This window comes from Mandrillus leucophaeus, unplaced genomic scaffold, assembly GCF_000951045.1.
Source record: "Mandrillus leucophaeus isolate KB7577 unplaced genomic scaffold, Mleu.le_1.0 Scaffold60, whole genome shotgun sequence".
Taxonomy (NCBI): Eukaryota; Metazoa; Chordata; class Mammalia; order Primates; family Cercopithecidae; genus Mandrillus; species Mandrillus leucophaeus.
This window is the reverse complement of record NW_012106475.1, coordinates 5120389-5136556: the sequence shown is the minus strand read 5'-3', so window position 1 is coordinate 5136556 and position 16168 is coordinate 5120389. Positions and strand designations below refer to the sequence as shown.

The 16168-nt window shown below is 40.1% G+C and overlaps 1 protein-coding gene and 1 long non-coding RNA gene across 2 annotated transcripts in view; one reads left to right on the top strand and one right to left on the bottom strand.

The window, feature by feature from the left end:
- The window catches only part of FRMD6 (FERM domain containing 6), a 257129-nt gene that overhangs the window by 79181 nt on the left and 161780 nt on the right, over positions 1-16168 (top strand). The window contains exon 2 of the mRNA XM_011999738.1: positions 14421-14483. The gene's annotated coding sequence lies outside the window, so the exon portion shown is untranslated. The remainder of the gene's footprint in view (positions 1-14420; positions 14484-16168) is intronic.
- Positions 1-16168, bottom strand: part of LOC105553608 — a 55737-nt gene that overhangs the window by 9038 nt on the left and 30531 nt on the right. The window lies entirely within an intron of this gene.

The following is a 16168-nucleotide window of genomic DNA, read 5'->3' as shown; positions in this document are numbered from 1 at the left end:
CCATCTCAGGGGGAAAAAAAAAAAAGGCCCCTAATAAATAGTAGTGATATGTTAAAGAAAAAATGCTACTGTTGAAGTTGCTGTTAATTACATGTTGGGTACTGCTTACTTCCTATGTAAGATCCAAATTCTTTGGATGATTTGTTCAAAGGCTGAAACAAGAGATATGCAGAGGCACTTTATAATCACCTCTTGCCTTCTGAGGTAGTCATTTGTACCTACCTCAGCTACTCATAAGCTCCTTCAAAACTAGGGCTAAGTATTGATCACCTTTGTATTTCCCATGCAATGGCCAAAGGGCCTTGCCTCAACACATTTTGGTGAATTGGTTAAACAAGGTACACCTCTGCGGTTCCTATGCCTTAACTGGAGGCTTAGACTGGAATCACAGAATAGTCAGAATGTGCCATCTTGATTACTGCTTCCTTTCTACCCACAGACATCAATAGTAAAATGAGACACTTTTGTTCTCTCAGATTTCTGTATTTTAATGCACTATAAATTATGTATTTTAATGCACTGTATTCATTTTTCATATCAATCACTGAATAATTAGAAGGTATTTCTTCTTAACAAGTGTCAAAACATTTCATAGCCCCAGTTTACTTTGTAGAATTTTACATTGTGAGTAGGTGAGAGCCTTAATCATCAGAGTAAAACCTTAAGTGCTAAAATCCACTCTGTGGTGACATTTACTTAATTGCTTTACAAGACTGAGGCTCAGTCAAGTTTGTCTTCCTCAGCAACTCTTCTTTTTTGTCTTATTATGCATTTAGATGGAGTCCCTGGTGGGCCAGGGGACAGGGGTATTGGCATTAGACAAGGTTTCTATTCCAAAGGAGATTTAGTCTGTTATTATGTCTAAACTTTCCAATTCGTAGTCCATTCTAGTTTTTAGGAGGATTAACGTACATCTTATCTGCAATATAGTAATATTAGCCTTATCCATCATTGGAGAGTGAGTTCACCACCTAGTTCTTTCCTGACCTGCCCCTATCTCCTTCTCTACCCCTTCCACCATACTCCATAGCTTCAACCAAAACTTCTACTCAAGTGGCTTCCAAATCCAGATCTAAATCTCTGACCTTTATTCTAAACCCAAGATGCCTGCTTTTCCAGACTCACGAATTTTACTTTTTGAGGAACCATATTATTTTTTCCTGACACTTATCACGATGCTTTGTAGGCGATAAGAAAGTAATAAACCGGGCATGGTGGCATGTCCCTATAATCCCAGCTACTCTGAGGCTGAGTGGGGAGGATTGCTTGAGCCCTAGAATGTGAGTCCAGCCTGGGCAACATAGTAAGACCCTGTCTGAAAAGAAGAAAAGAAGAAGGAAGAAAGGAAAAAAGGAAGGAAGGAAATGAACAAATGAAGCTTTATTCACAATAGCCAAGATATGTAATCAACCTAGGTGTCCATCAATGGATGAGAAAATACGGTATACATATATATATATATGTGCATTGGAATATTATTCAGCCTTTAAAAAGAAGAAGGAAATCCTGTCACTTTCTTTTTTTCTTTTTTTGAGATGGAGTCTCACTCTGTCGCCCAGGCTGGAGTGCAGTGGCCCGATCTTGGCTCACTGCAACCTCCACCTCCTGGGTTCAAGCGATTCTCCTGCCTCAGCCTCCCGAGTAGCTGGGACCACAGGTGCCTGCCACCACACCTGGCTAATTTTTTGCATTTTTAGTAGAGACGGGGTTTCACCGTGCAAGCCAGGATGGTCTCGATAATCCTGTCACTTTCAATGACATGGATGAACCTGGAGGACATTATGCTAAGTGGTGTAAGCCAGGCACAGAAAGCCAAATACAGCATGATCTCACGGGTTTGTAGAATCTGAAAAAGTAAAACTCAACTAGTGGAATAGTGGTTATCAGCGACAAGGGCAAGGCTGGGGCAGGGTGATGGTAGGGAGAGAGATTGGAAAATGTTCTTCAAAGGGTACAAAATTTCAGACAGGAAACAAAAATTCAGGACATCTGTACAACAAGGTGACTAGAGTTAATAACAATGTATTGTATACTTGAAAATTGCTAAGAGAATAGATTTTAAATATTCTCACCACAAAAAAATAAGTACGTGAGGTAATAGATGTGTTAATTAGCTTGATTTAGCCCTTCCTCAGTGTATTCATATATCATAATACCATGTTGGAACACAAAGAAGGGAAAAACAGACACCAGGATCTACTTGAAGGTCAAGAGTGGGAGGAGGGAGAGGATGGAAAAACTACCTTTTGGGTGCTAGGCTTACTACCTAGGTGACAAAATAATTTGTATACCAAGCCCCTGTGACACACAACTTACCTATATAACAAACCTGCATGTGTACCCCTGAACTAAAATAAAAGTTAAAAAAAAAAAGACAATTGGTAAGGAAAGTACAATTATTATTTGAGGCTTTCATGAAGATACCAAAAGATATAAAGACAATTTTTTGTCAATAACTTGTTTACAACTGTATAGTTGTCTTTTCTCAATAAATCATTGAATTCCTTAAAAAATATGTTATACACCATTAATATATACAATTTTCATTTTTTAATAAATGCCTTTGTAAAAATTAAATGAGGCTAGGCACGGTGGCTCACGCCTGTAATCCCAGCACTTTGGGAGGCTGAGGTGGGCGGATCTCCTGAGGTCAGGAGTTTGAGACCAGCCTGGCCAACATGGTGAAACCCTGTCTCTACTGAAAATATAAAAATTAGCCGGGCATGGTGGCACATGCCTGTAATCCCAGCTACTCAGGAGGCTGAGGCAAGAGAATCGCTTGAACCTGGGAGGTGGAGGTTGCAGTGAGCTAAGATTGTGCCATTGTACTCCAGCCTGGGTGACAGAGTGAGACTCTGTCTCAAAAAAAAAAAAAAAATTAGCAAATGAATAAGTATATAATATGGAAAACAAAAGCAAACTCTCTTAGGAGCTAAAAATTTTAGCCATTTTAAATGAGAAGTCTCCAAAAATGTCATAATATAATATAATTATATAATTACACGCCTTTCCCAACAAAATCTACTAAACATAATTTAATCTTTTTTCTTTTCATTTTCTTTTTTTTTTCTTTTTACTTAGAGACCACCCTTATGAATATCAGTTACTGTATAACATGCGATAACATAGTAGCCCTTAGGTGTTTTAATCATTTGAGAAAATTTGCCCTCCTCTAAAGGAGTTCTTTTGTCTGCTTTTCATATTCTTCACTGTCAGGATGCCAGCTGTCATTTCTTGCTGTCACTGGTGTCTGTACCTCCAGCATCAGCCCCACCCTTGTTCCCTGATTGTACCACTCCTTGCTGAATTTTATGACTTAACCGCTGTGAGTTAGGAAACCCTATAGCTATGTTTGTAGACATTTCTAAACAAAAAGTAAGCTCTAAGCAAGGCCTTGAGGAGTTATTTTATGAGTACAGTGTGTGGATTGGTTTCAGTCCATTTTATCCACACTGAAACAGTTTGTTGCTGCATTTCTTAGTTTAACTGTCCTAGATAAATGAAGTTGCTAGATGACAGAAAGTTGCATATCAACATACCCTGGCAAATAGGCCTTCATTTGATTTGATACCTACTCTCTGATTCTAGAGAATATACTAACTCTCACTCAGAAAAGAAATAAGATCTGTAAATGTAAATTCAATAGGAAAATATTATTTTTTCCATCCATCTCCCTACTTAAAGTTCATAATTTTTGCCTTCTTCTGCAAGACTTCAACCGTCATTGTTTTCAGTGTTTCTCAAAGTGTGGCCCTTAGACCAACTGCATCAGAAACACTCAGATTGCATGTTAACAAGCAGATTCTTTAGTCCTACCCTTGGTCAATCCAATCAAAATCCTCCAGTGGTGATGGTATATTCCAGGTTGTTTTTTTTTTAAGCAAGCCCTCCTTGTGATAAATTTTCAGGCATATGAGAGTTTATATCACCAAGCTAGAATGACTCCTCTGACATTCTTCATAATTCTCTTCCACCAACCCTTCCTCCTATCTCTATGCTTTCTTTTCCAGTTTCATACTTTCTGCTTATCCACTTTTTCTTGAATTTTCTCTTCTCCAGACCTCCAAATTCAGAACCTTCCTTGGAATGTTTTATGACCATCAGTCTTTCCCTAATCAAGAACAAATAAGGTAATCATTTTTTTCCTGAACATACAATTCCTGCAATATACCTATCCCCTTCCCTGAGCCTGCAAGATTGATAGATAGGTTATACAAAGTGATGGAAACACTTTTTCTGGGAGTTTTTTCAGAAGTGAGTATAAGCACAGTCATGTTCATAGGTAGAAAGAGAACTAGATGACTTATAAAGCCATTTCCAGTCCTGCCTAGAGTCTTCACATTGTAAATACTAACTTAATTTATTAATTTTCTGTCCTTTCCTTCTTAAGACATTTCTGTTGGTCTTTTGTCTTTATATTTTGAAGCTTTTCTATCCTGGGACTATGCTTTATAATCATGTTGTATCTCTTATAATAGTAGACACTAGCAATCTGCAATACATTTATGGACATGGAATAAATCCATATTGATCTATACTTTGCATCCTTGTTTTCTGTACCACAATTGAGGTGTGAGAAGGCAGAGTCTCACCTAATAAAATGAAATAAACATCACCCAACACAAAATTGAATTAAGTTTTATGCTTATTTAAATTTTCTCTGATAAGAAATTCTTAAAATAAAAGGTTTTACATCAGTGTCATATATTCATGTACCAAATTACACCTTGAATGGAGTTGTAATAGTAATATTCATGTAGGCCGGCAACAGTGTTTCAGAAGCTGCATGGAAGACAGACAGGCCTGGTAACAGCCAAGCGGGCAGGTGATCTCTGTTGACATCCCACTCCTTTGCATCGATCCTACTTTCTTTGTTTGTTTGTTTTTTGAGACCAAGTTTCGCTCTTGTTGTCCAGGCTGGTGTGCAATACCATGATCTCAGTTCACTGCAATCTCTGCCTCCTGGGTTCCAGTGATTCTCTTGCCTCAGCCTCCCGAGTAGCTGGGATTACAGGCATGCGCCCCCATGCCCGGCTAATTTTTGTATTTTAGTAGAGACAGGGTTACACCATGTTGATCAGGCTGGTCTCGAACTCCTGACTTCAGGTGATCCAACTTCCTCAGCCTCCCAAAGTGCTGGAATTACAGGCATGAGTCACCACACCTGGCCAATCCCACTTTTTAGGTACCCAGAGTCCTCTCAAAGGTGCCCTTCCTACATCCTACCATGATCTGTTCACCCATGAATTTCTCCAAACTCCAAAATTACTCTTGGTTTCTTTTTAATAAAAGTTTCCAGTCTATCATATTGGTATTAGGGAGAAAGTAATCTGATGTTTGCATTTTATTTAAAAAGTTTATTGAATAAAATTAATGTCGGATTATTGACATCTATATGGTCCACATTCTTAAGCCCCTCTTCCTGCTGTCAGAAGACTACGAGTTAGTGACTTGCTACCCCACTTGAAAATGTCTTGGTTTGGGGAAGACAGAGCTAAATTGTGAGTACAGAATATTTGCCCTTTGAATCTAGGTAACTTAAGATGAAGTGTTTCTGTAGGAGGCAGTTACACCAGCTGCCTTTCAAGAATGAATCAGGATTCAGATGAATTCAGCCACACATGATTTCTTTATATCAATGACAACATTAATTTCTCAGACTATCAATATGGTCTTTCTCTTGTGGCCTCTAACCCTAACCCTGTTACAAAGAAGGCATTTTTAATCACTGAGGGCTAAAATATAGAATTGAATAAAGGCAAGCAATTCCATTTGGAACGTCCCATCAGCATTGGAACATTGTACTGCAGCCTGTTGTGGCTAAGCACTAAGAATGTATTGTGAACTACCAGTGCTCAGAGAGCAGCGGGGGAAGTATCTTCTCTAGACAACAACGGCTGAAGCTGTGAATCATGCATTTAAGTAACAGAGTTGTAGGCAAATACAGTAGACTTGTAAGCAAAAATTATATTGAATTTGACAACAGGCTTGGGTGGTTTATTTATTTATTTATTTATTTATTTTGATGACTTCAACCTGATATTGACCTGATAAGCTCAGAAAAATAGTCTTGAGCTGAAAAGCACTCACTTCCCAGCAGAGGTTTCCATGTTAATGGATATGTCAACCTTATTCAGTGAAAAAGAAGGTCAAGGGCATCCAAATAATACATATAACCCTTTCAGGCTATTTTAATTGAGTTTTTCAGTATCATAATTCACTAAGAAGAAAAAGGGAAGAAATCAGCTCACATTCATTTTGATTGTTATCCCAATTGAAAAAAAATACATGTTTAGTTTATCTTTGCTAGAAAACCTGATTTTGTAGAACGATCCCGGTGTTAAACCATTTTCTAAAACTACATTTTCAGAATTAGCCAGTTCAGTTTCTTTTTCTATTCTGTAGAATTTGGCCAGAATCAAAGATTCCCACCCTGGCTTTGTTATCTGCCTTTTAGGGTCCAAGTCTGTCATCAATTGCTCCTTCAGCTCCAAGATGACTTGAGCGATGAGTATTTGAGGAAGCAAAGAGCACTGCAAAGTAAATATCCATCTTTTACCCCCACATTTCTATCCTGCCCATCCCTGCATCTGCAGGCTCCATGATCAAAAATAAATATCTTGCTTCCTTAATCAGAATTTAGGTATCAACCAAAGATTGCCTGGATCCAGGGACTAATGGGAGTAGGTCACAGGAGATTAGATCTAGATCTTACCCAGATGGACAATTTCTATCTAGGAGGTCATGCATGGTACCATTTATCAGGAAGCAGAAGATAGCATGCATATTGCTCGGGCCACATGGCACCCTGGGATCTTCAAGCTGGCCCAGGTATATGTACTGTGGAGACACAGTTTTGTAAAAACTCTGATGCCAAAGTAGTTTAGAATGAGTAGGAGTGGGAAGTCAATCATGCATGGGGAGTGCATGAGCCCCCTGAAGTGTGAGCCTAGATAAAGCTTCTCCAGTTTATTTCTTGGCAAAGAATATTCCCTCACTCCAACCCAAGGGCAATTTCTATACAGTAGCTAAATATCTAAACAGGTTATCATAATGGATTGGGAAAATATATTACCAAGAAGATCTGAGTCAGGACAGCTTTCTTCCAGCATAAGACTTGATAACCTGAATTAAATTAAACCTGATGGGTTAATTAAGAAGCACAATTTGCATGATAGTAATTATTAATTACTCCAGTTACTATTGCTGCACAAGAAACCACCCCAAAACTTAGTGGCACAAAATAGACATTTATGATACTCTTGGATATAGAATTCTCTGCTGGTCAATAATTCAGACGGGACATAGAAAGGATAGTTTGTCTCTTTGCACAATGTCTGGGACCTCAGCTAGGGAGACTCATGACCTGGGGGTGATTTGATGACTCAGGGCTGAACTGATTTTGAGATTTCTTTCTGCCATGTCTGACAGTTGATGTTGACTGTAGGCAGAGAGCACAGTAGACTGCTGACCGATGTGTAGCACCTCCAGCATGGCAGCCTCAGAAGAGCCAGACTTCTTCCATGGTGACTAGCTCCTCCCAGAGTGAGTATCCCAAGAGAACCAGGAGGAAGCTTTATGACCTTTTCTGACCTAGCCTCATACAGCATCATTCCCATAGTAAAAGAATTATCACTTACAAGTCCAGATTCAAGGGGCAGAGTGAAAGACCCCATCTCTCAATGTGTCAGATAATTTTTATGTAAGATTTAAATATATTTTCAAATTGCTTCATTCATATAAGGCATAGCCATCAAGAGCTAGAGCCATGGTAGAAAAAAGCTACTGTGGCCGGGTATGGTGGCTCATGCTTGTAATCCCAGCACTTTGGGAGGCCAACGGGGATGGATCACTTGAAGTTGGGAGTTCGAGACCATCCTGGCCAACATGGCAAAAACCTGTCTCTACTAAAAATCCAAAAATTAACTGGGCATGGTGGTGGGTGCCTGTAATCCCAGCTACTCTAGAGGCTGAGGCACGAGAATCACTTGAACCTGGGAGGCAGAGGTTGCAGTGAGCCAAGGTCACGCCACTGCACTCCAGCCTGGGCAATAGAGCGAGACTCAGTCTCAAAAAAAAAAAAAAAAAAAAGAAAGAAAGAAAGAAAGAAAAAAGAAAAAAGTTTCTCTGGTTGCAACACAACTTTGATGTAATGCATAGCTCAGTAACAACTCAGAAGTGAAGAAAGTATACAGAAGGTCTATGATTATACTAATGGCTATGAAAAATGCTTAATATAATCAAGCTTGGAAAGTCCATTTTTATTCACTGATAGTAAGGTTTCTAACTATACACTTAGAGATATTTAGAAACAATTTTATTTTCAGAATTCCCACAAAATTAATAACTTTGTGATCACAAGTCATAAACTTTCAAGTTCTAACCACTTTTACCTCTTGAAAACAATTGTTTTATTACCATTTCTAAACTTTTTATTACGGAAAATTTTGGGTATGCAGCTAGGTACTGATTTCATTTATTACAGCTCTAGTCACTATTTATCCTACTCCTTGTTCAATATTACTTCACACCCCCACAGAGGGGCCTGATTTCCTCCACCAGCCTCCCTTGGTCATGTTCAAGTCTCACACTGCATTTGATTGAGCCTCTCTTTACACGGTACTTATATTTGTCGTTACTTTTAAACATGTAAATTCCTAAGCTTGGAGAGTCTTCTCATTAGGGCCAGGGAAAATGCATTCGTGTTGCTGTCTTTGATCTCTGAGGTGGTATGTGATTTAAGTTTGCCTCAGATCCTCAGTTTCCTCTCTACAATAATGAATTTGGGCAGAAACCTGTATGATCTAGTTTTAGACAAAAATCTCTTTTTTAAAGGTTTTAAATGAGATGAAAAAGAAATTGGCCTCTTTGAGAAGAGAGGAAGTAAAAATGGAGTGACCTGAAGGGACCCAGGGAGATTAAGCGGCCTCCATTTTGAGCAGGCAGCTCTGGGGTCTGAGAGAGCTGACTGAGGGCGGCTTTGACAGAGAGAGATTATGGACAGCAGCAGCTCAGAATAAGAGGTGGTTTAAAGGATATAATTAACAATCCTCTTCTGAAAAGCAGCACAACAGCCTTAGAAAGAGAGGTCAAGGGCCCTTTTGGAAAGGCCTCAGGGCAACAACCTCTTCTAAGCAAATGTTTAAATAAGCAATTCTCATAACAGTTAAAGGGTGACTTCACCTGCATGTAGGAGCTTGTATTTGCTAAACTCAGGTACCATGTCACTCACAGAAAGAAGTTTATCAACATGTGGGATATTTTCCTAATTAAAAATACAGGAAAAGAAATGTATGTGCATTTTCTATGTGTATATATTTAAAGAGAATCAAAAACACAGGGAAGTGATTTTTCACGACAGTAATCATGGCAGACCTGTTCATGATGCTTTACTTGCCACGGTGTACTGTCCAGCTTGCATTCATTTCTGTTTGTAAAACCCATAAAGGTCTGGAACGAAAACTTCCTTGGAAAAGCTTTTATAATTCAAAAGTCATCAACTCAAAAGGCCGGGTTTGGCTCCTTGGATGGCACTGCCTCAGGGCCTCCTCCCTTTGTTCTTCTGTGTTCACAGAGGGAGGAGGTGGAGCCAAGGAAGATGAAAGTTCTTGACACTAATGCCTGGCAGGACAAGTCTGGCAACTTTCAGAACAATGCAAATTGAATGGCCAAATTAGACAGTTTTTCCCAAACTGAAATGACTTCTTCACAGAAAGTTGTAACACTTGGCTTACGTGTGCCAAACACTAGTGTAACCCACTTGGGGGCAGCTGTAGCTGAGCTCTAGTAAGCTTCTAGGTGCTGCTGGACCGGTACCGGATTAGCCCACTGGGTTCAAGTACCAAGAATTGACGGTATGAGGTGAGGCATGCTCTTCTAGGCTTCTTGCCCAAAGGTAGTTTGGGTTTGTTTTTAAATATTTGAAAAGAAACAACCCTTTTCACTTTCAGTCTTGAGCAATAGACAAGAGGTTTCTGATGGGGGTGATGGTGATGGTGGTGGTGCTGGTGGTGGGGGCGGGTAGTTGTGGGTCGTCCTCGTTTTGTTTAAATGAATCACCAAGAGCCAGACAATGCCATGGTAAAAAAAAAATAGGCTCTGAAGATCTAGCCCAACCACCTCTATTAACAATGACGGAAGTGGGGCCTCAGGGAACAGCAGCAGTTCTAGAGGTGGGAAGCCTTCGATGGAAGTCATGAATTGGGGCACATTGTGTTGTTATGTTCCCTCATTTGAGGATCAAAAACCAGGAAAGTTTAATGGACTTTTCCAAGTTCACAGAACTGTTTATTAAAAGAGTCAAGACAGTGGCAGGGTGCGGTGCCTCACGCCTGTAATCCCAGCACTTTGGGAGGCCGAGGCGGGCAGATCACAAGGTCAGGAGATCGAGGCCATCCTGGCTAACGTGGTAAAACCCCATCTCTACTAAAAATACAAAAACATTAGCCGGGCGTGGTGGTGGGCACCTGTAATCCCAGCTACTCAGGAGGCTGAGGCAGGAGAACAGCGTCAACCCAGGAGGTGGAGCTTGCAGTGAGCTGAGATCATGCCAGTGCACTCCAGCCTGGGCGAAAGAGGGAGACTCCATCTCAAGACAGAGCCCACTGGGCTAAAGAAATGTATGCATTTAGGATAGTCAAATGAACAAATGAATGACCATTCCAGTACCAGCATGAAAACTCATTCTAAATTGAACACATGCAGCTTGCATTGACCAACCACTTGGATGCACCCTACATTTCCTCAGAGCAAACAGTAAAGAATCGATTGTCCACAGTAAAGACCCATACAGATGTATCTGGCTTTATAGAATACACAGTGCTACTTTTCAGGTAGATTTGACCATATTTTAAATATATATGAACAACTCTGCTTTGAAAAATTCTGTGTAAAATAGGGACATTTTCTGAAAAATAGGATAAGCAACCTCAATTTATCTGCTTTTCAATCCGAATTTTCCCACGTAATATTTATTTCACCTGGGTCTTTTTAAATTCATCAAGCTGCAAGAGTTAATGAAGCTCCTACCTTCCTACACAGTAGCCAGGCAACCCACCATCCTCGAATATGCATTTTGAGTTATTATCCCCAATGTATCCAGTTGGTGCAAAAGTAATTGCAGTTTTGCCATTACTTTTTACCACAATTGCTTTTGCACCAACCCAATACTTTCAAAACCGAAAGTTAAACTATTTGCATGTGTTGTCCATGATAGTTTCCTTTCTAGACTAAGAAGAAAGTTTTGTAAAGTATCCTTCTGTGTATAAGTTGTTTTGCCTTGCAGAAGTTGGACTGAGAGCGCAGGATCGCTTGTTTTCACAGAACTGGTTGAGGTTGAGCATTTGTCACAGGCCCCCTATGCAGGAGGCTCTGTTAATGCACAGCAGGGATTGAAAACCCACAAAAGCCAGACATTTGCTACAGATGAGCAAAGCAGCAGGTTGAGTGAGAGAAGCAACAGGAAGTGGGATGGGAGGTGGGGAAGGAGTAGTTAGTGCCCCATCTGATGGGATGGGTGCTACTTAGCTCCAATTCATGCAGAAACATAGGCCAGTTACCATGCAGAAACACAGGCCAGATTTTGACAGACTCTTCATTTTTTAAAAGAAAAAAATGTATTTTAATGTAAAATCTTCTGACTTGTTAATGTTGACAACTAACTCAAATTTGTTTTGAAATGCGTGAAGGTCAAATTAAAAAGTCCCTTGACCCTCTGGTTACCAGTATGAGACTTCTAGACGCTACCATGACTACCCATCTGCTTTTGTGTATGATTTCTTTTAGGGACAAGGTTTCACTCTGTCACCCAGACTGGAGTACAATGGAGGCATCGGAGCTCACTGCAACCTCCAACTCCTGGGCTCCAGTGATCCTTCTGCCCCAGTCCCCTTAGTAGCTAGGACTATAGCCATGTGCCAACACGCCTGGCTAATTGTTTTGTAGAGACAGTGTCTTGCTTGCTATGTTGCCCAGGCTGATCTCAAACTCCAGGCCTCCAGCCATCCTCCTGTCTTGGCCTCCCAAAGTGCTAGGATTACAGGTATGAGCCACTATGCCCTGCCCCACTCATCTTTTTGTAGAAATCATATGCATCCTTTATTCTTTTTCTTAATCACATCCTTAAAGCTATCCCCAACACGCTGACATCATACATCTGTAAGGTCTGTATTGCCCAGTTAATGCTTAACTCTCTCCTTTCTTTGTTTCTAATTATTTCTTGTGTACAGATTGTGTATTCAAACTTGATCATAAGCACTTCCAGAACAAGACTCATATCTAATACTTCTTTTATAGCTGTCTCAAAGCTCAATAAATGTTTGCAGTTGGTATTTTTCTTAATAAAGGGAAAAGAAAATAGTCTTTGCTGACACACAAATAGGTAGTTATACTAGGAATGAGTTTCGTGTCTCGAAGTTCCTGAATTTCTAGCCTAGGCAAGCTAACAAGTTAACATCTGTGGGCATCTTGCCCTGATGAGCTGAGAAGCGCTGGCTTGCCATAAATGTTTAAGAAGAAAGCACTTGGCAAAATAGCTATGAGTTCATTTATGTCTTTTCTAGAATAAAAATATCGTAGGCTATATTTAGTCTCGTGGAGGTGATGTTGTTCCTTACAAGCCTTGACTGTGAATGAGAAATTTTCTGAGCCAATTCCTGTCTGCAGGAAACCTTCCATTGATTTAGGCATTAGAAGAACGATAGGTCCAGCTAAAGAATGTCAAGCTCCTGTTTTGTATTCACAAGTCAGAACTCTCTGGGCCTTCTTCTTACAGTGTTTTGGAGGAGTACAGTGTGAGCTGTAAGCAGCGTTAATTCAGAAACAGGTGTAATGGGAGGAGAAATGGAGCAAGCATTGAAGCTCAAGAAAAGAGTGACCACTATCTTTGTCCCTGTATGGAAGTGAGGAGGGGTGACTAAGAAATGGCAAACACTGCAAGGTCCGTTAAAGTTATCTCTCTGTGGCCAGTAGTAGGCCAAAAATCCAGAACAGCTGGGCATGTGTGCCAGGCTGCCCAAGGATGGTTCTGGGAGTGGTTTGAATTGTCCAGCACCATTTGTGAGTGAAGAAGAAGTATGGAAACAATGACCTCTACAGATCCCTAAGTCCAATGGGCTTGATATGATAGGGGATCAAGAAGCTACAGTGAAGGGACCAGCTCTGGTATGAATTGATTGCCTGACCAAAGGAAAACATTGTATTTCTTCCCTTACCTGGAAATGCTAATAAAATATCCAGAAAGGCATTTACTTTTTTTTTTTTTTTGAGATGGAGTTTTGCCCTTGTTGCCCAGGCTGGAGTGCAATGGCGCAAGCTCAGCTCACTGCAACCTCTGCCTCCCGGGTTCAAGCAATTATCCTGCCTCAGCCTCCTGAGTAGCTGGGATTACAAGCCTGTGCCACCATGCCTGGCTAATTTTTGTATTTTTAATAGAGACAGGGTTTCACCACGTTGGCCAGGCTGGTCTTGAACTCCTGACCTCAGGTGATTCCCCGACCTCTGCCACCCAAAGTGCTGGGATTACAGGCGTAAGCCCAGCCAGAAAGGTTTTTACTGAAGAAGCCCTATCTTCATACTAGCCCTCACAAACACTACACAGATGTGCCTCTCAGACATTTCTTTATAGTTCTCAGAGTTTCCCAAATTGTTTGGTAATCAGAAAAAGAAATAAATTATCAAATAAACAGACAACAGCCTTGCATTAGGAAGCAGACTTTGGAATGCCAAAAAAAAAAAAAAGAAAATGATAACCAAAATACTTTTGTTACTAAAAATAGTGCCTTAACTTAGGCAAACAATACCAGGGTCAGAATAAACACTAATTAACATTGTTTAGAATATTTTATCATAACTCTTGACATTATTGTCACTTTCTATTTAATAATAGAATTTATTGTTGAATCACAAAATTTTATTTTCTTTCTTTTTTTTTTTTTGAATCTTACTCTGTTGCCCAGGCTGGCGTGCAGTGGTGTGAACACAGCTCACTGCAGCCTTGACCTCCCGAGCTCAAGTGATAGTTCCACCTCAGCCTTCCTGGTAGCTGGGACTACAAGCATGTCACCCTGCTTAGCTAATTTTTGTATTTTTTGTGGAGACAGGGTTTCGCCATGTTGCCCAGGCTGGTCTCAAACTCCTAGGCTCAAGTGATGTGCCCACGTCAGCCTCCCAAACAGCTGAGATTACAGGAATGAGCCATCATGCCCGGCCAGAATTTTCTTTTTAACTTGTCACATTGTTAGTCCAATTGCATTTTCTTCATCTGCAAATTTGTTCAAGTTGCTAATAAACATGATGGAGAAAATAAAATTGATGTATCTTTGAAACGGTGGTGTTTAATCTGTCTAAAAGTTAATGCTAATTATAAAAATAGAGAAATTTATCTTTCTTTTCTTGATTGCTCCTTATTTTTTTCTCAACAGCCTTCACATCAATTTTTTTCTTGTGAAGCTTCTTCTGATTGGAAATTTGTCAAATTTCATCAGGTAAAAAGTGCTAAATGTGAATCTGTAAACCTTGTTTCAAAAAAAAAAAAACCCCAAGTTTAAGAAATCTAAAGATGGTGTCAGTCTTGGACAGATCTCTGGACTGTAATCTGGGAAAGGTCAAATAAGATCTCCAATCATGTGCAATTCCGAATACATTTGAGAGCAGTGAGTCTGAAAATGTGGTTCCCAGACCAGCAGCATCAGCACCACGAGGGAACTTGTTAAAAATGCAAATTTTCAGGCTCTCCACTGTCCTTTAATAAACTTTCCAGATACTCTGATGCACATACAGTTTTGAGAACCAGTTTTAGATAGGTTTCATGGACCAAAGGAATAGAAAATATCTCTCTGCGTTGATGGAATTTCATGGACTTAATGTTTCTTCCTTTCTTTTCTCCATTGCCTTTTCTTCCTTCAGGTTCATCCATTCCTCATTTAGCAAGCTAAAGTTTGCTTCATCAAATCACACATTATTCCAAACATACTGTCTTTATGACAACTTAAATTCTAATATGGGACTCCATCAAAACAATGTGTTCAGTAGAAATTGTCAACTAATGAACTGATTGCTATCCCTTGTTAGCTTTGAGAAGGAAAATAGTCATGGAAGACACATCTATAAATGGGTGTCCAGCTACTAGGATGGCTGCCTTTTATAATTAACATCCACGGCATGGCTGGGCATGGTGGCTCATGACTGTAACCGCAGCACTTTGGGAGGCTGAGGTAAGAGGATCACTTGAGGCCAAGAGTTTGGGACTAGCCCGGGCAACATTGTGAGACTTCATCTCTATAAAAAACAAAAAATAAAAATTAGCCAGGCCTGGTAGCACGTGCCTGTGGTCCCAGCTACTTGGGATGCTGAGGCAGGAGGATCACTTGAGCTGAGGAGTTCGACACTGCAGTGTGCCTCTGAAGTCATTTGTAAAGGATTGTATTGTCCTTTATGAAGGATTTGTGTTGTCACACAAAATGTGATTCTGTCCTCTTGTAGTGTTTAGGGTATGCTGGAGTTCTCCACACTATCCAGTATCACCAGTTCTGAAAACACTTAGCATTTATGTGAAAGGTTAGGGAAATTTCCTTCTCCTGAAATCTTTGCAAATTGATGATGTGTTTTGCTTTGTACGTCGAATAGAGGTTAGGGAAATAAATCATGTTTCAAGATCCTCTTCTGGTCCTTTGATCTTCCGTACTGGGGTCACCCAGCTGGCTTTCTGGATTTTGCTCCAAGGGCTGGTGAACATTAGAGGAGCTAATAGCAGGCACTATTCTGTACTCTCCTAGCACTAAGGATAGGCTATGAATGATGCTTTTCCATATTTTATCATGTCCCTAATTCTATCTGGCCTTATGCTGGAGTGTCAGCAGTGGCCAAGGAACTAGAAGAGCAGAGAACAGGGAGGTGACATAATAACAAACCTTCATAGAAGATAAAACATAGTAGTGGTGGTACTGCTGGTCTAGTGGGGATGAGAAAACTTACAGGTAGGTGATCCATGCAAAAGAGAGATACTTGATATCTCTCCTGTCTGCTTGTTTCTAATGAGACCAAGTTTGATGTAACCTTTTTGAATTTGTAAATCTATTAATAAAATATTTAATCATGGCTAATATTTATTAAGCCAGGTACTTGCTAAGTACTCCTGGATTATCTGCATTAGTTTTTAGAGCAATCCTCA